Source organism: Narcine bancroftii, chromosome 2 (assembly GCF_036971445.1).
Source record: "Narcine bancroftii isolate sNarBan1 chromosome 2, sNarBan1.hap1, whole genome shotgun sequence".
In the NCBI taxonomy this organism is placed as follows: domain Eukaryota; kingdom Metazoa; phylum Chordata; class Chondrichthyes; order Torpediniformes; family Narcinidae; genus Narcine; species Narcine bancroftii.
In genome coordinates, this window is record NC_091470.1 from 340245386 (window position 1) to 340267281 (window position 21896).

Below are 21896 nucleotides of genomic sequence, written 5' to 3' on the forward strand. Positions count from 1 at the left end.
CAGCGGTAGCTGCAGAACAGCAGCAACATGAAAGGCAGGCGAAGAAGAACAACGAGTACTGTTTCTACACCGATGGGGCAGGAATGCCCGGTGGTTCACCCCCCATGCCTGTACCCCACCACCAAAACCAACATGACAATGGGAAATGGGCAGGCCTGCCGCTGATAATGGCCTTGACAGTTGGCACACAGAAAAGCCTACTCTATCTCAGAGACCAGGGGATGAAGAGGGACTTCCTCGTCGACATGGCCGCAGAGATTAGACTCATCTCGCCCACTTACTTTGAGGCGAGTGACAACACCAAAAGCCTTCCACTGCAAGCGGCTAATGGGTCCTCCATTCCCAGCTATGGGACCCGCCTGGTCACCATCCACGTTACAGATGCCATTTTCCAGTGGGTGTGTACCATTGGACAGGCACTACTCAGAGCGGATTTTCTCCAGGCTTACAAACTGCTGGTATACATGACAAGATGCTGGTTAGTATACACACAACTTTCCAATCATTCTCCCTCACACTGTGGAGGTGCTATTTCCTGCCACTGGGAATCCAATCCCTGGACCAAGATGAGTACACCTCCTTTCTGGCCAAATGCCCGGCTTTACTGGCACTGAACGACCATGACTCCGACCTGCCACATGGTGTGGAGCACCACATAGAGACCGCTGGCACCCCGGTGCATGCACTTGCTCGGCACCTCCCGCCAGACAAGCTCCAACAAGTAAAGGCGGAGTTTGCTGCCATGGAGGAGTTGGCGATCATCCGCTGTTCCAACAGCCCATGGGCCTCCCCACTCCACATGGTACAGAAGAACTCCAGCGGCTTGGATCCATGTGGCAACTACTGATGTCTAAACAAGGCAACAGTCCCAGACAGGTACCCCATCCCACACATCCAGAATTTAGCCGTGAGGCTACAGGGCTGCAGGGTAGTCTCCAAGGTTGACCTCGTAAAGGAGAACCACCAAATCCTGGTACATCCCAGTGACATCCAGAAGACGGCCATGATCACATCCTTCGGCCTCTTCGAATTCCTAAGAATGCCTTCAGACTCAAAAACACAGCTCAGACATTCCAGCGGCTAATGGACATGGTCGGCAGGGACTTTGACTTCATCTTCATTTATCTGGACAACATCCTCATCATCAGCCGCGACCCACAGGACGCACCTCACCTGCCTGTTCGACAGACTGCAGCAGTTTGGGGTCACAGTGAACCCAGCCAAGAGCCAGTTTGGCCTGCAAACAATAGACTTTTTGGGCCACCGCATCACCCCAGAGGGTGCCATGTCACTACCCGTCAAGGTGGAGGCCATTCAGAACTTCCCTAAGGCGAACATGACCAAAGGACTACAGGATTTTCTGGGGATGGTCAACTTCTACCATCACTTCCTCCTGAGAGCAGCCACCCTCATGCAGCCCCTGTTCAGCCTCATCAAACTCGACGATAAAATGCTGCAATGGACACCAGTGGCCATGGAGACTTTCCAAGCCACCAGGTCAGCACTGGCAAAGGCCATGGTACTGGCACACCACAACCGGATCCCACCTCCCCCCGGCCCTCACCACAGATGCTTCAGAGCTGTGGATGTGGTGCTAGAGCAATAGGTCAATGAGCACCGGTGATCACTTGCCCTCTTCAGTAAGTACCTCCGAACAGCAGAGCTCAAATACAGCATGTTCGACTGCAAACTGCTGGGCTTCTACCTGGTGATATGGCACTTCTGCTACATGCTAGAGGGGAGAATGTTCACCGCCTACACAGACCATAAATCATTGACCTACACACTGAGCAAGACACACGGCACCTCTTTTATGTATTAGAATTCACCATGGATATCCGCCACGTGGCTGGCAAGGCCAACATAGTAGCTGATATGCTGTCCCAACCAGCTGATGCTGCAATCTGTGGAGGGCTCAATGTCGCCCAGCTCGCCAAGGACCAGAGGGAGGATGCAGATGTCCAGGCATACCGGATAGCCATCACCAGCCTGAAGGTTAGAGATTTCTGCCCCGCACAAAGAGAACTGACCCTGCTGTGCAACATCTCCAATGGGTCCCCAAGGCTAATCCTACCTGTGACCTGGCAATGGCAGGCTTTCGACCAGATCCACAGCTTATCTCACACCTCCATAAGGTCCACAGTCTGCCTGATCTCTGTCAAGTTTATGTGGCATGGACTCCGTTGAGACGATACCCTGTAGGCTTGAACCTGCTTACAGGCCCAGCATGCCAAGGTGCATTGGCACCCCAAAATCCACCTACAGACTTTTGAGATGGCGCAATGCAATTTTGAACATGTCCACGTCTGCATTATCAGCCCCCTCCCAGTGAGCCAAGGTATGAGGTATCTGTGCATGACCATCGACAGATTCATCCGCTGGTCAGAGGCAATAACCATGGCAGCATGTGACACAGAGACATGCGCCCGAGCTTTCTTCACCTGGGTCACACGTTTTTGAGTCCCGACCCATATCACATCAGACCAAGGGGCTCAGTTCACCTCTGGTCCAACCTGGTGAAATTCTGCGGAAGCCAGTTCCACCATACAATGACCTACCATCCCCAAGCAAACGGACTGCTTGAATGGTTTCACCGCCACCTGAAGGTCTTGTTGAAAGCCCACTGACCAGGGTCGAACTGGATGGATGAGCTCCCATGGGTACTGCTAGAGATCCGCACAGCAAAGATGGAGGACTTGCTAGCATCGTCTGCAGTGATGGAGTGTGGCGCACTGCTCTCCATCCCAGGGGACCTATATTTTAAACTCCCCCAGCTCACAAACCAGTGCGCTAGACATCCTGCACAGGTTGAGAGCAAGCGGGTAGACCAACCCCTCCTTCACGGTCCAGATATGGCTCGCCACCCAGACACGGTACAAAGGATCTGCAGTCCACCTACGACATTTTCATATGCAGAGGACAGCAAGGGACCCCTCCACAGTGCCTGTATGAAAACCCCTTTAAGGTACTAAGGAGAGACGGCGTGGTGTTCACATTGGACATTGGCGGTCGACAGGCAAGATTCACAGTCGACCGCCTCAAAGTTGCGCACCTGGACTCTGACCTGCTGGCTCAGAGAGTGGCAGCAATTCTGCGACGGGGGGGGGGGGGAGGGTGGTGTAGTGGGTTGAGCAACCATGCGAGTAAATGGGCTAAGGAGCCCTCCACTTCCGCATAGCAGCCAGAGTGTGACACCGCAATGTGATGGCGTCTCTTCTGGAAGCCGGTGGGTATGTCACCAGAAGTGGGTGGGCCAGCGCAGAGACATGGCAAATTCAAAAGCAATAAAATCATTCTTTGGTTCACCCTCATGCTGTGTGGACATCTCTTTACTCAGTAGCAGTCACTACAAAACCAGTTTCAGAGCCAGGGCATGCATCGAAGAAATATTTTCCATTTTGGGGTTCAAATATCATTTGGACCGTCATGGTCTCAAATGTAGCAAAGTATTCTATTCTGAGCTGCTAAAGACGTCAGGAACACATTGTGGAATCGCTGAACATATTGTTGAATTGATGTATATGCAGGGAAGTTGATGTAAACGTGGAGAAGTTGATGTACACTCTGTGGAGACTCTTCTTTGGCTTGGCTTCATGGACGAAGATTTATGGAGGGATATGTCCACATCTGCTGCAGGCTCATTGGTGACTGACAAGTCCGATGCGGGACAGGCAGGCACGGTTGCAGCGGTTACAAGGGAAAATTGGTTGGTTGGGGTTGGGTGTTGGGTTTTTCCTCCTTTGTCTTTTGTCAGTGAGGTGGGCTCAGCGGTCTTCTTCAAAGCAGGTTGCAGCCCGCTGAACTGTGAGGCGCCAAGATGCATGGTTGGTGGCGATATCAGCCCACTGGCGGTGGTCAATGTGGCAGGCACCAAGAGATTTCTTTAAGCAGTCCTTGTACCTCTTCTTTGGTGCACCTCTGTCTTGGTGGCCAGTGGAGAGCTCGCCATATAACACGATCTGTGGAGACTAGTGCAAGACTGATACCTCCGGGCTTGCGTACATCACTGCTTGTCATATGGACAGGAAGTAAAATCATCAGTGTTGTCATCAACCCACATAAAAACCTGTGTTGGATGCAGGTGAATTTTCCCCTTTTTCCCCAGCACGTCCACTATTTTGGGAGCCTGCGCACTTGCTGTTAAGTGGGTCACCACAATCCAATCTTAAAATTAAATAGTCTGACATGATGTTGAAGACAGCCACACTGTAGAAAGTCAAAGAGCTGGGGAAATGTTAAGTAAATATGAAATATAAGGGACAGTCACAGAAAGGATTGCCCTTGTGTCATTGACACAAAGGAACTCGGGATGTTTGGAAGAATGTGGTTGTCCCACACACAACGGGCAAAAGAAGGACTTGCCAGTATTTTTGGTCTCAAGCGATTTCACCAATACCTGTATGGTAGGAAGTTCACCTTAGTGACAGACAACAAATTACTGAGCTTAATTCTGAGCCCTAAAAAGGGCTCAACATGGTTATCCGACTGCATGAAAACCAACAAGGTCGGGTCAGATACAGCAATGAGCTCTCTGAACCCTTCTCCATTGACAACGACGTGAAGCAAGACTATGTCCTCGCACCAACCCTCTTTACTATCTTCTTCAGCATGATGCTGAAACAAGCCATGAAAGACCTCAACAATGAAGACGCTGTTTACATCCGGTACCACACGGATGGTAGTCTCTTCAATCTGAGGCGCCTGCAAGCTCACACCAAGACACAAGAGCAACTTGTCCGTGAACTACTCTTTGCAGACGATGCTGCTTTAGTTGCCCATTCAGAGCCAGCTCTCCAGCACATGACGTCCTGTTTTGCGGAAACTTCCAAAATGTTTGGCCTGGAAGTCAGCCTGAAGAAAACTGAGGTCCTCCATCAGCCAGCTCCCCACCATGACTACCAGCCCCCCCACATCTCCATCAGGCACACAAAACTCAAAACGGTCAACCAGCTTACCTATCTCGGCTGCTCCATTTCATCAGATGCAAGGATCGACAATGAGATAGACAACAGACTCGCCAAGGAAAATAGAGCCTTTGGAAGACTACACAAAAGAGTCTGGAACAACAATCACCTGAAGAAACACACAAAAATCAGCGTGTACAGAGCCGTTGTCATACCCACACTCCTGTTCGGCTCCGAATCATGGGTCCTCTACCAGCATCACCTACGGCTCCTAGAACGCTTCCATCAGCACTGTCTCCGCTCCATCCTCAACATTCATTGGAATGACTTCATCAACAACATCGAAGTACTTGAGCTGGCAGAGTCCGCAAGCATCGAATCCACGCTGCTGAAGACCCAGCTGCGCTGGGTGGGTCATGTCTCCTGAATGGAGGACCATCACCTTCACAAGATCGTGTTATATGGCGAGCTCTCCACTGGCCACCGAGACAGAGGTGCACCAAAGAAGAGGTACAAGGACTGCATAAAGAAATCTCTTGGTGCCTGCCACATTGACCACTGCCAGTGGGCTGATATTGCCTCCAACTGTGCATCTTGGCACCTCACAGTTCGGCGGGCAGCAACCTCCCTTGAAGAAGACCGCAGAGCCCTTTGTCTGACAAAAGACAAAGGAGGAAAAATCCAACACCCAACCCCAACCAACCAATTTTCCCTTGCAACCGCTGCAACCGTGTCTGCCTGTCCCGCATCGGACTTGTCAGTCACCAACGAGCCTGCAGCAGACATGGACATACCCCTCCATAAATCTTCGTCCGCGAAGCCAAGCCAAAGAAAGAAGAAAAAGGGCATTCTGGTGCTAGCTGAGACAAGAATTTAAAGGTGGGCAATGGAACTCGTGGCATACAATTATGACTTAAAACAGAGTCCAGCAAACTAAAACGCCTATGCTGATGCATTATCGTGCTTACCTCTGCCTGAAACCAAACAGACAAAAGGGATGATTAACTGTTCAGCAGAATAAATATTCAATCAGGAATAATTTCACCACTTACTGATTACATCAAAGACTATCAGCAAAGGGGTACAGAAAGAAACTATATTGCCAAAGGTTCTATACTCAACCTTAAATGGCTGGTCTGAGGTCGACCCTATTTCTCCCAAATTAAAGGCTTATTATATGCAAAGCAATGAGATCTTGATCAAAGAAGTTTGTTTATTATGCGGGACAAGGACAATCATTCCTAAGAAATAGAAGCAGCCATGTTATCCGAGCTCTACACCAATCATCCAGGGACAGTCTGAGTGAAAGCCCTGGCACTCAAACACATCTGGTGACAATTGTTACAAGATCAAACCAGCAACCACAAAGAAGGCATATCACACAGGGGTAAAGATGAACAATTACTTTAACAAAAATTCACCTTCAAACTTTAATTCAAAATCTCCCCCATTTATAACAATGCCCACTGGTTACTATGCAAATTTCTATAACAGTGTAAAACTAATAAATTCTCCAGTCTAAATATAACATATGTAATTAAAGTCTAAGTTATAGTTCCAACCAGCCCACAGAAAAACTTAGACACAAAACAAACACAAAATACAAAAGATTCACAAAACTTCGATCTTAACCGAAGCAAAGATCATAAATGTCAGAAATAAAACTTCTCACACATGAGTCTCTTTAAAACTGATGACACGGCAAGCTTTATTTACAAGTCTGCAGAGTTGGACTCAACTGGCTTCTCACCAGTTAAGCCCCGATACATACAGTGCATTGATTTTTATACCCTTGTTGTTTGCCCTTCCCCTACTTATTAATACTGTTTTAATTGGTTAGTATTGCAAAAGCATTCTAAGTACAACTGCATTTTTAATTATCACGTTCGTTACGTACGCTGCGAACTCTACATACACTAAATTCTGTTTCTCACCCTTCTTATCAATCTTTTGTCTCCTGCACGTCTCTCACTATGACCATGAAAAGATATGTTTAAAAAAAAAATATCCAGCTGAACCTTTTGTCCTTGGCTGCTAGTAAGCTCCCTGTCCGTTCTGGCTTCCCTTTTTATGATTAATCATCACATTTTAACTTAAGCCATTTTAACCTAAATTCTCTATATATAACAATAAACAAAATTCAGTTTGTTTGGTAAACTGAAGCTAAAAGATCTTTGAGAGAGAGAGCACAAAATTTGAAGTTCTCTTGTGTTGCTTGCAGAGAGAGGAACCACTGGCTTGGTCCGGATCCTTCTGGCTGCCTTCGGAATGTTCATCCCTTTTTGAAATCCCAACATTCTAAACTGTCCTCCATACCATGACTCATGCTCTGGGCCTTCATCCACTCCACAGCACACCCCCCCCCAGTGGTGGTTTATCGTCCAAGTCCAGAAATTTTTAGATCATTTTCTGTACATGCCCAGTCCGTCTCCCACTCTCTCAGCAGTCCATCTTCACCTTGGCTCTTAAAGGCAAACTGTCACATTTTAACATAAAACCACACAACACATAGTCAATACACAACACAGAACTCTGTAACACTATCAAGTGACATCGATGATGAACGGACAGTGTAAAGATATTACCTTTGCCAGGAAATGCAACGCAAAGCATCCCAAACCGAAGCTAACTCATGGAAATGGCCATCATGACCATGGCACCAGGTTCATGTTGATTTCGCTAGTCCATTTATGGGTGAAATTATTCTTATTGTTGTTGATGCACACTCCAAATAGCAAATAGCTTCACATATGCAAATGACAATGACAGAACAGACAAATTAAAGACTTTGGAGTATATTCACAGGATACGAAGTACCTGTAGAACTAGTCTCTGATAATAGTCTTTAATTTGCAGCAGGTGCTTTTAAACTATTTCTATGTAATAACAATGTACGACACATCCTGTTGGCACCAAACCATCCAAGTACAAATAGAGAAGCTGAATGCTTTGTGCAGAAATTTAAAAAAGCCATGAAAATGAAGAAGTCACTGAAAATATCATGGAATCACAAAATTGCATATTTTTTGTTATCTTATAGAAACAACCCACACTCCACAATGAAATGAATGCCAGTAGAACTGATGTTTAGGCGTAACTTAAAAACCCAACTCACTACAGTGCACCCAGATATCGGCCTTCGTATCCAACATCTCTAAGTAAGCCAACCAGATCTCTGGAAATTGGAGATCGAGAACTGGTAAGGAATTACTGAGAAAATAAAGAAACATGGATAAGAGGTGTGCTTCTTAAAATAAGTCCATTTTCATATTCTGTATTGGTGGGAAGCAAAGTATGGAAATGACACATCGGCCAGTTAAGAGCGATGGATGATCCACTGTCCATTCAAAAGAGGAACATCTCCAAGACATCCAATTTTGGGCACATTCTGACAGTGATACTCCTGAGATAACTCTGTTACCAATTGTGGAGGCACCTTTTTCATGGGCTGCTCAGGAGAGCAGTGCAGAACAGACATGGAATGGTGCCGACCAACCTCTGAGCTCACAGCCCTTAGAGCCAGCCGATGAGGAGGTACTACCTTCTCTTGAAAAGTCAAAAAGTCCCCCTCCATATTCTTCATCTCCACGATCAAAAGGGAAAGACGTCCTCCAATACATCTCAGGGAATTGATGACTTAGCATGTTTCACATCGATACATTTAAGTTGTTGTGCGGGATAGTAATTAACACAATTAGTTATAGTTGTAATGTTATGAGCCCTGTGGACCCCAAAACCCAGCAACAATAGAAATTCACCAAGACAAATGGTTACTTAAACAAAAGTTGCTTTTAATTATCTTTAAAAGTGAAAACAGGATCAAACTTTAACTTATTACTACTAACTTAACCCCCTTCTAATTCTAAGCGCATGTGTATGTCATGTGTATATAAGTTCAAAAAAAGTTCACAGTCCAATTTCACTTCTCACTCCTTCAAGTTCACCAGTATCAGGCAATTCTTATCCTGTGCACAGAATTTAACATTTATGAATATTCACCAGGCTTTGATGCTTGAAAGGTAAATGGTTCCTGCTCAGGAAGGTTCTTGTCAGTTTTCAGAGAGAGATTTGATTCCTTCCAATCAGCCACTTCATTTTCTTGCTGAAGAAACTTGCCCCATCAGGATTTTCCAGATGATAACCACTTTCTTTCAGGTCACCATAAAGTTCCTTTTCTGTTTCCCTTATCTCAGGCGAAACATTATACAGCCAGCCATCTCCTCTTTTATGGACCACAAGGGCTTTGAACAGGCTCAACTCAGAACTCACAATCCGCCTTCAAAATGGGGTTTCAAACAAGCTTCAAAAAGCCACTGCAGAAAACCAGCAGTCTCTCTCTCTCTCTCTTTTTCTCACTCAGAGAAAACCACATGACCCTCTTAGAACAGCCAACTGTACACAGACAGACTGTGGCTCCGGACCTAATCTTCTGAGTTCGTTCATCAGATGCTTTCTAAAAAAATAATCCATTACTCTACAGCACATCCAATCAACACCCACCCGTGTAGTCCCCATCGGCATTCTTCAAAGTTTGGGCAAAGGCACTCGGAGCGTGAACCGTCTGGCTTGAGCAGAGTTCTGGCATTTTAAATGAGATCTGTTTTGAAGTGTTTGTTTGTGACTTACACTAAAAACATACCACATTTATCTCCTATAAAACATATCTATATACAATATAAAATATAACATAATCTGTCACAGTATTCTCTAATCTTAGCATTGTGTTGTGGGTATAGCCAAGCATGTGATGTCACACAACAGCATTGTATTGTGGGGCTGGGAGGAATCATCTTTGATTTGAATACAGAACTATCAAGGCAACATTTCTTGTGTGAGTATATTTTTATGGAACATGTAGAACACTGTCTAAGCCTTTTAAAAGTGATGCAAACTGTTTTTGTATCAGAGAATGGAGAGTCTCTCTTCCTCAATGGAGGTGAAAAGTCAAAATATTAAAAAAACCAGAACTAGATATTTTATAAATACGATGGCAAGATTATCTTGGATAGATAGATCTAGATTTCAATCAGGTCAGCCAATGGCGAAGCACACTTAAAGATTTTACTCTGGTTCCCAATTCATATGTTTATGCATGATAATTTTTTTAATTTAGTGAAACACCTTTTTAAACTTACAGGGAATTCATTGATTAAGTTTCATTTGTTAATCCCCTGATCTCAAACTGTTAAGATGCTCAAAAGGTTACCACTAAGAAAGTTTCTTCTCAGTTTTCAGAGAGAGATTTGTTGTTCCAGGACATCCACAACCGATGTACTTCCATCAGTCACCTTAGTGTCTTGCTGATGAAACTTGCCCCCTCAGGGTTCTCCAGAGGATAACTTCTTTCTTTCAGGTCACCAGAGAGTTATTCCAAGTGAAACATTAGACAGCCAGTCCTCTCCTCTTGCATGAACCACAAGGGCTTTGACCAGGCCATCTTCCAGTCGGGTTTGCCAGTTTGTCCTGTTCTAGTCCCAGATACTTCTGCTGGCTGTAACATTGTCAAGTGATCTGTGTGTGTGTGTGTGTGTGTGCGCCTTTCTCTCTCTCTCTCTCTCTGAGAGAAAGCCTGTTTGACTCTCTGCTTGCACATGACCCTCTTAAAACAGCAAGTTCTCCTCAGATAGCAGTGGCTCCAGCATGCTCTTTCATCTGTTGCCTTTGGTAAACAACAATCCATTAGTGAAGTCTGTTGAGGACTCATCGATGCTCTTGCAAAGCTGTGATCAGCCACCATGTCTAGCATTAGCAGGGCTCCAGTATTTCAAATAAGATCTGTTTTAAAGTGTTTGTATGTGACCTACTCTAAGAAACCTTTCCCAATTTATCTTCTAAAAACATATCTTGTATACTCTATATACCCTGTCACACATGTAAAAATCCTTTCACAGTTAAAACAAAATAAAGAAATTATGGTAGCGGGGTCACTACTGCTGCAGCCAGGTTATAGCTCACGATTATAGCTCCTGGGCTGTAGCTCGAAACTTGTAGAGGAAAGAAGACGTGCACGCCGGTCGAGTTTATCACACCAAGGCAGCCCTGCCTTTTATCGTGACCTTGGTCGGCTCCAGCATCCGGGCCCCGACCCACCTGCAATGGTCGGCCAGTTTCACCGTTCCGTCGGTGGCCTACGGAAACGGGCATCCCAGCCCGCGCAAGGTCTTGCCGGTCGCCATGTCCAATGGCCATTTCCAGTTTTGGCCCAAGGGGCAGGCTGCTGCATTGCTTTCACCACCTGGAGATGTGCCTTGGAATTGATGTTAAAAAGACAAATCTCCATTCATGTCATTGCTCTGTAATGTCTGAGCGAGTGTAAATGCAAAAGAGACCCCCAAATATTCAGGAATAACATGCAACTTTTGCAAACTTTTGTCAATCAGTGGAAGGTCAGGTCGTGAGGATAGTGATCTGTACGCATGCGCAGTGCGGCCATCCAGCAGCGCGCAGGTGGGAAGAGGTTGGGAGGTGGCTTGAAAGGACCTGTGGAAAATTAGATTAGCAGATAATGACGCAGCTGTAATCCTAACCCACGTCCAGGTGAGAATTAGTAATGTAAAAAAAATACCCGTGCGAATGCATTAGTTGACATATTGCTCCTCCTTTTAAACGTCGTCTTTTCCCTGCGGGGGGGAGGAGTTCACCTCAGGACTCGACGGGTAAGTCGGGCGGTTGGACTGGAAGGCCCTGCCGGCGTTTGATGCAGCCATTCCGAACCCGGAGCTCGCGCTCTTCGCGAGCCTGGCGCGCGCTCCAGTCACGGTGTTACGCCCCCGTTCGACGCGGGCGCGGACTCGCGCCTCGCCCCACGCGCCTGCGCGCTGGGCGCCTGCGTGCGCCTCGCCCCCGTCGCCGCCGCCGCCGCCGCCTTTCCTCCGGGGCTCTCCAACCTTCTCCCTCTTGCTCGCATCGTGCTGCAGTTGAACAGGTACTCGTCAAGAAAAAATAAACTCTAATCCTAAACTAAAGGGAAAGAGACGGTGCCCAAGATGCATGTATTTGAGTGATAGTTGCATGGAGCAGAAAGGGACTGCTCTTTCCCTTAATTGTTGGGGAAATCACAAGCAAAAGCTATTTTGTGCATTCTTACACGACAATAAAAGAATCTTGCAAAAAGTAATAAAATTCACAGTGCAAAGGCCATGACTTGCAATAGTGCAGAAAGTTCTTTTTTTTATTGCTGTTGAGGTTCAAGACTCGTGACTGTTGCAAAGAAACTTGGCTTTCTGCACCTTCTGGCCAGCGAAAGGGTTTTGTGACCCGGGAGAGATGGGTGCCCTTGATAATGGTGGCTTTCTTGCAGATGCCTCACTTCCTATGTCTGCAGTGGATGGGAGGTCTGAGCCTATGATGGACCTGAGTATGTTGACGGCCTTCTGCACCCTCTGAGCTCATGAATAATTGAATGACCAAACCCGAGGGATACAACTCGCCAGTATCGTTTTTTTTTTGCAGTGCACCTGAGTATCTGGCAGCATGCCAAATCTCAGACTCCTTAGAAAATACAGGTGTGGCCTTCACAGTTGCCTTGATCTGCTGGTTCCAGGAAAGGTCTTCTGAAATATGGACTCCCAGGACCTCCCATGTTTATGTCCCTTGGTCTTTCCTCCTTAAATTCAGCAATAACCTGTGATGCTGAGAGCAGTATTATAAGGTTCCATTAGTGTCACACAATACTACATTTAGAAAGAAATATGAAATTCTTTTAACTTTTGTCCCCCATAAGGCGGAGAGTTGCCACTTTGTCCAGCGCCACAATCAGACAATCGCGGGTGTTAGGCTATTAGGCTTCTGCTTGTTGTTCTGGCATCAGCCAACCTATATATTGTTTCATCATTTGTAGTGATTTGACCAACAATGCTAGCAAATTTACAGTTTGATCGGAACTGATAACTCTGGCAGAGGCCATAGCAGACATCTCCAACATCTCACTGCAGTAGTCCACTGTTTCTGCAGGTTTGAAAGCAGCCACCATCATTCTGCTGCCCAAGAAAATGACAGTAGCCAGACTAAATGACTACCTCCCAGTGGCACTGACACCTGCGATCATAAAATACTTCAAGTGACTAGTGATGGAACATATTAAGAGTGAGGTTGGCAGCAAAACCTCCAACCCCATCAGGCTGAGCACTGGAGCATCTTAGGGCTGTGCGCTCAGCCCGCGACTGTTCACACTGCAGACTCACAACTGCCCTGCCAGATCAGTTCCAACAGAATCATCAAATTTCCAGATGATATGACATTAGTTGGCCTCATCAGCAATAATGATGAGTAACATTATGGAGAGGAGGTTGAACAGGTTGTACAATGCTTCATTGGTAGATGCCAGCTAAGTGTATTTTCCAGTTGCTTCAGACTTACTCTTACAATGCATTATGAATTTAAAGGACAAAAATACACTGAACAAACTTCACTTGCATCAATATATTTACCTTAAAGCATTTGACTTTATTTTCATTCACATTCTTTGAAAACATTTAACCATTGCTGCATCTGCAGGTTCCTCACCTCCACTGAGCAGTCAGAAAGAGGAACAATAACATTTTAAATAATTAACCCTCCCAAATAATAATTGAAGCCTTACTAATATACTTAATAATACACTAATAAAGACTTGCAATGCAGGGATAAGGAGACAGTTTAAGAGCGTCACCCCAAAGGTGAGTGGCATCAATCAGTTCTTTATCTGAAGCAACACCATTTTATTCAGTACAACTTTATTGAAACAGCTGCTACGAGCACAATCAAAGCACTCTGCTCGCTGAATATTTGTTCTCATCTTCACCAAAGGTTGATGGTACTCCAGAGAACATTTACGTTTACAATTTTAAACTTGTGTATTTTACCTATTATTTTTAGTCGTTTTAAAAAAAATTTTTTTTGCCAGTTGCTTGAGGCTGCCAATTGATTGAATTCCATCTGGATAACATGGGTTTTTATTGGACTGGGTATTTTGATTATTTATATGTTCTTTATGTGCTGTGTATTTTGAGCAAGCACCATGGTCTGCAGAGATGCTAATTTGTCACCTTGTTTCTGTAATGAACTTCACTATGTAGTCATGAGTGTACAATAAATAGAGGAAGTGCACAGTCTTGAGGAGCCCCTTGTGGTGATGGTCATTGTGAAGAAGGTGATGTTACCAATCTGCTCTAATTGGGGTCTGCTGGTGAGGAAGATGAGGATCCAGTTGCTGAGGGACTGACAGAGTCCCAGGTCTTTTAGCTTGGTCACGAGTTTTGCTAGTATGATGTTGTTCAATGCAGAGCTGTGATTAATGAATAATGACCTGGCATAGTTGTTTCTTTGTTCTAGATTGGCCATTCTCAACAGGATCCGATGGCTTTCCTTGGGGCCTTAGCACATTTAAATAAAAACATTATTTTCACATTGCATGAAATAAATATTTTTACTTGGTTGGAAGGAGAGAAATGTGGATGAAACCAAAACTTGACTGATTTGCAGGGAAGGGGTCCATAAACTTTGAGCAGAGTCCGAAGGGAGCCATAGCCGAGAAAGGTTGAGAATGGTTGGTCTAGATAATCTAATGCAGAGTAGATAGCTGGCAAGACAGCAGCTGTCGATTATCTGTTGACTCAATAACTAACCTCTCAAAGCATTTGATCATGATAGGTACTGGTGCAAAGTCATTGAGGCACATACCTTGCTCTTCTTTGGTACCAGAATGATGGGTTTCCTTTTTGTTGGGTATAAGCCCTCCCTGCTGTACATCATGATGCCCACGTCATGATGCCATCCCTCCACATATATCTCTGTATGTCAGTAGCCATGCTAGTCTGATGGTATTAAAGAATGAGAATGCACTGTCTACGAGTCCTAATTGTGTAAGTGCACACACAAAAATGGTGATAAGGAACCCTCTGCATGCTCCATGCTCCAATGGTGGGGGGGGGGAAGAAAACAAAAGGATAAAAGTAAAAGGTGACTACCTAACGAGCTTCACAAGTTTCTGCCAAAAGATCAAAGCAAAAGTGTGCCAAGATGGCAGAGGGAAAGTTCAGAGAATTCAATGAAACAGATGAAAGTTGGGATAATTTTGTAGAATGGTTTATTCACTTCTGCGTAGCCCATAATATTAATGAAGCCCCAGTAAGCCAAAAGTGTGCCCTCTTCCTCAGTATAATGGGCAGAAAAATATTCAATCTCCTTAAAACCTTGCTGGCCCCAGAGGACCCAGGGAGGAAGACATACGACGAGTTATGCACAGCACTGAGAAACCACTTAAGCCCAAACCATCAATTATGGCAGAGAAGCAATGCTCCTATGAAAGGAAACAAATGCTAGGGGAGGCAGTAAGTGAATACCTGGCAGAGTTACGCAAACTGTCCAAGCAGTGTCATTTCGAGCAGTTTCTAATCCAAGCACTACAAGACAGATTGATGATGGGATTGGCAGATAGCCAGGCAAAGCAGAAATTACTGGCAATGGACTACGAAGTAACTCTGAAGATTGCTTATAGAACTGCCTACAGCTCAGAAATGGGAGACAAAAATTTGGATGTGAGCTAACCAGACCTTCTGGTTGTGAGGTCTTCCCACCAACAGCGCTTCAGTTGTGAGAAGTACAACCATTGCCCAGAAAACTGTTTCTCAAAAATTCCACCATTGCAACAGAAAGATCAAAGATAGATGTCTGCCAATTAAAGAAACAGTAAAATGCAGGAGAACTCCAAATCATGATAGACACCCAGCTGAATTCAAAGCACTGGCAGAAAGAGAGAGCAGCCCTAGCAACAAGGATAGCAACAGCTCTGAGGACAACAAAACAACAGCTAAAGTCTTACACATCTGAGAAAGAAACGGAAAAAGCACAGCAATCTATATTCAGCTGAAAATAAACAATGAACCTCTGAAAATGGAGCTCAATACGGGCTGAAGAGTCTTTAATACCATTACATTTAAAGCAACGCTTGCTACCACACCTTCTGGTGAACATGAGATCAGTTACAGTTACAGTTAGCAAGGTACAATATATTATTCTAAGTTTATCTCTCTACATGGTAGCTACCCAGAGACCAGCACTTTTCGGAATAAACTGACTACAGTACATTCCCCTAGACCTGCTGGAAATCAGTTCAATACTAAATGTAAACCATGAAGGCAACACCCAGCTACAACTCAACCAAATCTTCAACAACCATGCAGTGGTTTTCCAACGAGGGTTGGGAAAGATTAAGTGGGTTCAAGCCAAACCGCAATTAAAAGTTCATCAAAGCCAGAACAGTTCCATTTGCAATGAAAGGTAAATTGAAGCTGAGTTAAATAGACTAAAAGATGAAGGCATATTAGAACCAATAGAATACAGCAATTGGGTAGTGCCCATTGTACCTGTATGGAAAGCAAATGGTGAGATTCGCATTTGCGCCGATTACAAAGTCACCTTCAATCAGGCACTAAAAGTGCCAGAACACCCCATGCCCAAAGCAGAACTATTCCAAGCACTAAATGGAGGGCAAAAGTTGACAAAATTAGATTTGTCACAGGCATACCAACAAATAGAATTGGATAAAGAATCAAGACAATATGTGACAATCAATACCCACCTAAGACTGTTCACCGATACATGCTCGCCATAAGGAATCTCAGCAGCACCTGTGATTTTTCAAGCTACAATGGACAAATTACTACACGGAATAGCAGTGGGATGTTACCTTGATGATATCATCATGAGCTGAAAAGGTCTTAAGCAGACTACAAGAGGCCAATGTACAACTACAATAGGGATAAGTGTGTCTTCATGCTGCCCTCAGTGACATACATGGGATTTACAATCGACAAGGAGGGGGTACAAATGGATCTGGCAGCCACAAAAACCATTCGCAATGCCCCATATCCAACCAACAAGTCAAAATTACAGTCCTTTCTAGGGTTTATAAATCACTATCGGAAACGTATCCCTAACATGTTTGCACTATTCAGCCCCTTAAACCGCTTATTCAAGAAAGATCAAAAACAATACTGGGATACAGAGACTAAAAACACAGTTGATCGACTAAAGGAAATATTAATGTCAACAAATGAGGTTCTGATTCACTTCGACCTGAACAAGGAAGTGACTAGCCATTGATGCTTCATCGGTAGGACTAGGAGCAGTATTATCACAAATCGCAGACATTAACTACAAGCAAATGGAATTACGCACTGATGGAAAAAGAAGGATTAGCATTAATTTTTGGTGTAAAAAGATTCCACAAATATCTCTAGGAAGAACTTTCACCATAATCACTAACAACAAACCTCTAAGTTTAATCCCCACAAAGGGATACCAATATTAGCTGCAGCCACAATTTAAAGATGGGCCATGCTACTAGCCACATACAACTATGACATAAAACATAAACCGGGAACACTCAACAGCTATGCAGATGCCTTATCACACTTAGCACTAACCAAAACAGAACAAAAAGAAGAAATTATTAAATGGACTGCAGAAGCAGCAGCTATCAACCAAGAACAACAACAGCAACTGCCCATTACTGCTCAGATGATCGGCAAAGAAACCCGAAAGGAGGCAACATTAAGCAAAATCTTATACTTCACCCTTCATGGATAGCCAGATTCTGAGGTCATACCAGAAGACCTGAAAACTTGCTTCATACATCACCATGTACTCTCAGTTGAAGAAAGATGTTTGCTATGGGGTACCCATACAATAATCCTGGCCAAATGGTAAGCCACCATATTATCAGGATGCTCCACAATAGTCCAGGAATGGTACAAATGAAAGCACTAGCCCGGATGCATATTTGGCGGCCATCAATAGACAGATTTATTGAGAGAGAATGCAAAATATGCCAGACAATGCAGCTAAAAATGCTGTAGGCCAAGGCTAACCCTTGCAAATGGCCTTCCAGATCCTGGCATCAGATTTACGTAGACTTTACGGAGCCATTCAGGGAGAGACTTTCTTTATAGCAGTGGACACGCATTCTGAATGGTTAGTAATGTTGCATATGACAAACACGAAAGCCATTTCTACAATTGAACATCTACGGGCCATGTTTGCCACATTTGGATTACTTCACAAATTGGTCATGGACAATGGACCCCAGTTTACCTCAGAACCTTTAAAGAGATTTATGTATGACAACCAAATCAGTCATATTTTGTCAGCACACTATCACCCAAGTACTTATGGGGAGGCAGAACGTTTTGTACAAACATTCAAGAAGACAGTGAAAAACAAGAAACTTCTAAATGCCTCCTGGTCTCACAAAATTGCAGATTTCCTATTGGTGTACAGAAACATACCGCATTCTACCACAGAACACACCCCAGCAAAATTAATGTTTGGCCGCAACCTGCGGACAAGGATGTCCACGGTTCACCAAGATCTGGGACTCCATTTAGAAAAATCAACATCGCCACAAACTTAGTCATGGAACAAGAGTACAGACAATTCAAGGATCCATGGCTGGGAATGATTCTACAAAAGTTGAATCCCTGTTCATACTCTGTTCTAGTGGGGGACAGGCAGTGGAAATGACATATTGATCAATTGCGAGCATTGTCTGACACTAAAGTCCATGAACTACCTCATGACCTAGAGGAGGTAGAACCAGGCCTGCCATGGCAATCCAACCCCTGGGGCCAAGTGAAAGGTGGGGGTGGGGGGGGGGGTGGGGTGGCAGAGATGGGTATCTCAGTAACTATGGCAAGCAGTCCAGCACGTAGAACCCTGAAGGCCAGTAGTTGCTGTTATCCCGACTATATGGGTCCTGCCCTCAACAGCCCTGAGCGAGTCCTGATACAGCATTCTACACCGAGGCAGCCCAAGAAAGAAAGAAGACCCCCCAAGCGCTTTAAGGACTATGTCCCATAATTATTACTAAGTGCCTTTCCGTATTATAATCACTCAGTATATGTACCCTCATTCTTGCTAGTAGTCATGGGCCTGATGTAGAGGGGGCCCTTTCAACATTTATTGCACGAGAGGGAAGAGTGTTGGGTCTAAGCCTGCCCTGCTGTACATCATGACATGGGTGTCATGATGTCACCCCTCAATATATATCTCTATATGTCAGTAGCCATGCTAGTCTGATGGTATTAAAGAATGAGAAAACACCATGTCTCAGAGTCCTAATAGGGTAAGTGCATACACAACACTTATGAAGCAGGCTTGGATATGACCTTGTACTCGCAAGTCCTCGGACGCTTCTGCTATCTTCTTTGTGATCTAACTACATCTTTCATTCTATCTGCTTTTTGCAGGGATGTGTCTCTGAGAATCAGACTGTTCTTCCCTCCCCACACTCTTGGGTACTTCCAACTGTAATTGCAGAAAGTGGAAAACTTATCCCTGCATCTCTTCCTTCTAGGTAAGATAGAGCTTTACACGCATATCATTGAATCTTATCTACTGCATTTGCTGTACTCATTGTGGCCTCTTCTATACTGGTGAGACCAAACATAGGTGGGATGAGGAAACTGTGAGAAAAAGAGATGGCATTCTTACAAAAGATTGTAAGCCGGGGGGAGCAGAATTCAGCTCATTGAGTCTGCTCTGTCATTTCAATTGTGTCTGATGTATTTTTCCTCTCATCCCCATTGCCTTTTTCCAATGACCCTTGGCATCCTTATGAACAGATTTAATCTCATAAAGTGCTGAACATACTGTCAAAATAACATTGAAATGAATGAAATGGATTGGGAAGAAGTTGATTTGAATTGTTTATTGTCATGGTTGCAGAAAAAACATTTTGTGTGTCGTCCAGGCAATTCAACTCAAACAACAGTGTAAAAGTAACAAATAAAATAAAGGTATAGGGAGTAGTGTTACAGTAAATGAAGTAGTACAGGGTGTAGAATACAAAAACATAATGCAAAATATAGTGAAAAGCACTATACAACTGGATAACTAGGAGTCAATGTGTTTATAGTATATGCGTAGTTTGCCTTCTGAGATAGAGATAAATCCATCCAGAAAAATGTGTTAAAAATGGCTCAAGAGAATATGATAAAGTTGATGAATTCCACATTGATGTAGGGAGCAGCACCAGTACAGTTTTCAGTGCAACAGAAAGAGTGAGGTGGTGGTGCGGAGACGGTTTGGTGCAAGGACTGTTCTGAAAAACCTCACAAAGATAAGCGTATACAGAGCCGTTGTCATACCCACACTCCTGTTCGGCTCCGAATCATGGGTCCTCTACCGGCACCACCTACGGCTCCTAGAACGCTTCCACCAGCGTTGTCTCCGCTCCATCCTCAACATCCATTGGAGCGCTCACACCCCTAACGTCGAGGTACTCGAGATGGCAGAGGTCGACAGCATCGAGTCCACGCTGCTGAAGATCCAGCTGCGCTGGATGGGTCACGTCTCCAGAATGGAGGACCATCGCCTTCCCAAGATCGTATTATATGGCGAGCTCTCCACTGGCCACCGTGACAGAGGTGCACCAAAGAAAAGGTACAAGGACTGCCTAAAGAAATCTCTTGGTGCCTGCCACATTGACCACCGCCAGTGGGCTGATAACGCCTCAAACCGTGCATCTTGGCGCCTCACAGTTTGGCGGGCAGCAGCCTCCTTTGAAGAAGACCGCAGAGCCCACCTCACTGACAAAAGGCAAAGGAGGAAAAACCCAACACCCAACCCCAACCAACCAATTTTCCCTTGCAACCGCTGCAATCGTGTCTGCCTGTCCCGCATCGGACTGGTCAGCCACAAACGAGCCTGCAGCTGACGTGGACTTTTTTACCCCCTCCATAAATCTTCGTCCGCGAAGCCAAGCCAAAGAAGTTTGCCTTCTGAGATAGAGATAAATCCATCCAGAAAAATGTGTTAAAAATGGCTCAAGAGAATATGATAAAGTTGATGAATTCCACATTGATGTAGGGAGCAGCACCAGTACAGTTTTCAGTGCAACAGAAAGAGTGAGGTGGTGGTGCGGAGACGGTTTGGTGCAAGGACTGTTCAACTTAGTCAGTAAAAGGATGGACATAGCTAGGGTATTGGAAACATCCAATGGCTACATGATTATTCTATATAAAGTTTACTTTTTTGCACTACCAATTAGTGGTAATTCTGCCTGGCAGATGAGTGTGTTGATTAGATCAGCCATGTTCTCGTTGAATGGCGGAGCAAGCTCGAATGACCTACTCCTGCTCCTATCTTCTATGTTTCTATGAAATGCAGAAAGAGGGTTTTAAGACCTTCCTGATGTGGGATGAAATTGTATAGACTTCCGCAGTAAAGAAAAAGGAGTCCGAGGATGTCACATTGGTAAAGACACAGTAGGTCATCTGGATATAGGAATACTTGCAAGCTGGCCAGCATCTATTGTGAGGTTTTGTGTGACTAATCTCTTTCCCCCTCCTCCCAATTCACTTCTTTGCAACTTGCCTGCAGCTACCTAAGGCTTAGCCATTGATTATTTGTTCCTGGATCTTCAGTGCTTTACTCTACCATTTCCTTTGCCTATTGTCCCAATTTATAAATTTATGTATCTTCGAGCATTGCACCAGTTCCAAACCTTGACCTTCACACAGCACAATGCCTCCGTCAAATCTGCTCCATGTGCCAGAAGTTCCTCTCTAATTCTGCTACCTCAGTACATCTACCTATCCTATTATGACCTACCTTAAGATGATATGACTTGGTGTCATTTGATTTGAACATTTAAGAAAAAAATAGGATTCTTCTGTGTAAAATCTCTTTGGATTAAATAGCAATGCAATAGATTTAATTTTCATGACATTGTTACAAGCCCAGAGGACCTCAAAACCCAGCAGCAATAGATATTCACCAAGACAAATGGTTACTTTAACAAAATTGCTTTTAATGATCTTTAAACTTGAAAGCAGAATCAAAATTTAACTTACTACTATTAACGTAACTAACCTAACTCCCTTCTAATTCTAAGCAAACATGTATGTAATGTGTGCGTAAGTTTAGGAAAGTTCTTTTGATTCACATCCAATCTCACTTCTCATTCCTCCAAGTTCACTGGTTTCAGGCAATTCTTATACTGTGCTCAGA

The 21896-nt window shown here is 44.5% G+C and overlaps 1 protein-coding gene and 1 long non-coding RNA gene across 8 annotated transcripts in view; one reads left to right on the forward strand and one right to left on the reverse strand.

Annotated features, from left to right (window-relative positions):
- Positions 1 to 11660, reverse strand: part of LOC138755726 (uncharacterized) — an 84388-nt gene extending 72728 nt beyond the window's left edge. Inside the window, exon 1 of the long non-coding RNA XR_011352503.1 lies at positions 11470 to 11660. This is a non-coding gene — a long non-coding RNA (uncharacterized lncRNA). The remainder of the gene's footprint in view (positions 1 to 11469) is intronic.
- Positions 11339 to 21896, forward strand: part of LOC138755725 (DNA topoisomerase 1-like) — a 145966-nt gene continuing 135408 nt past the window's right edge. For 5 of the 7 annotated variants that reach the window (XM_069922192.1, XM_069922198.1, XM_069922195.1 and 2 more), the window contains exons 1-2: positions 11339 to 11441; positions 19133 to 19239. The gene's annotated coding sequence lies outside the window, so the exon portion shown is untranslated. Of the gene's footprint in view, positions 11442 to 11769; positions 11830 to 19132; positions 19240 to 21896 lie in introns of those variants that run through there. The other 2 variants (XM_069922193.1, XM_069922194.1) reach the window with 2 other exon arrangements.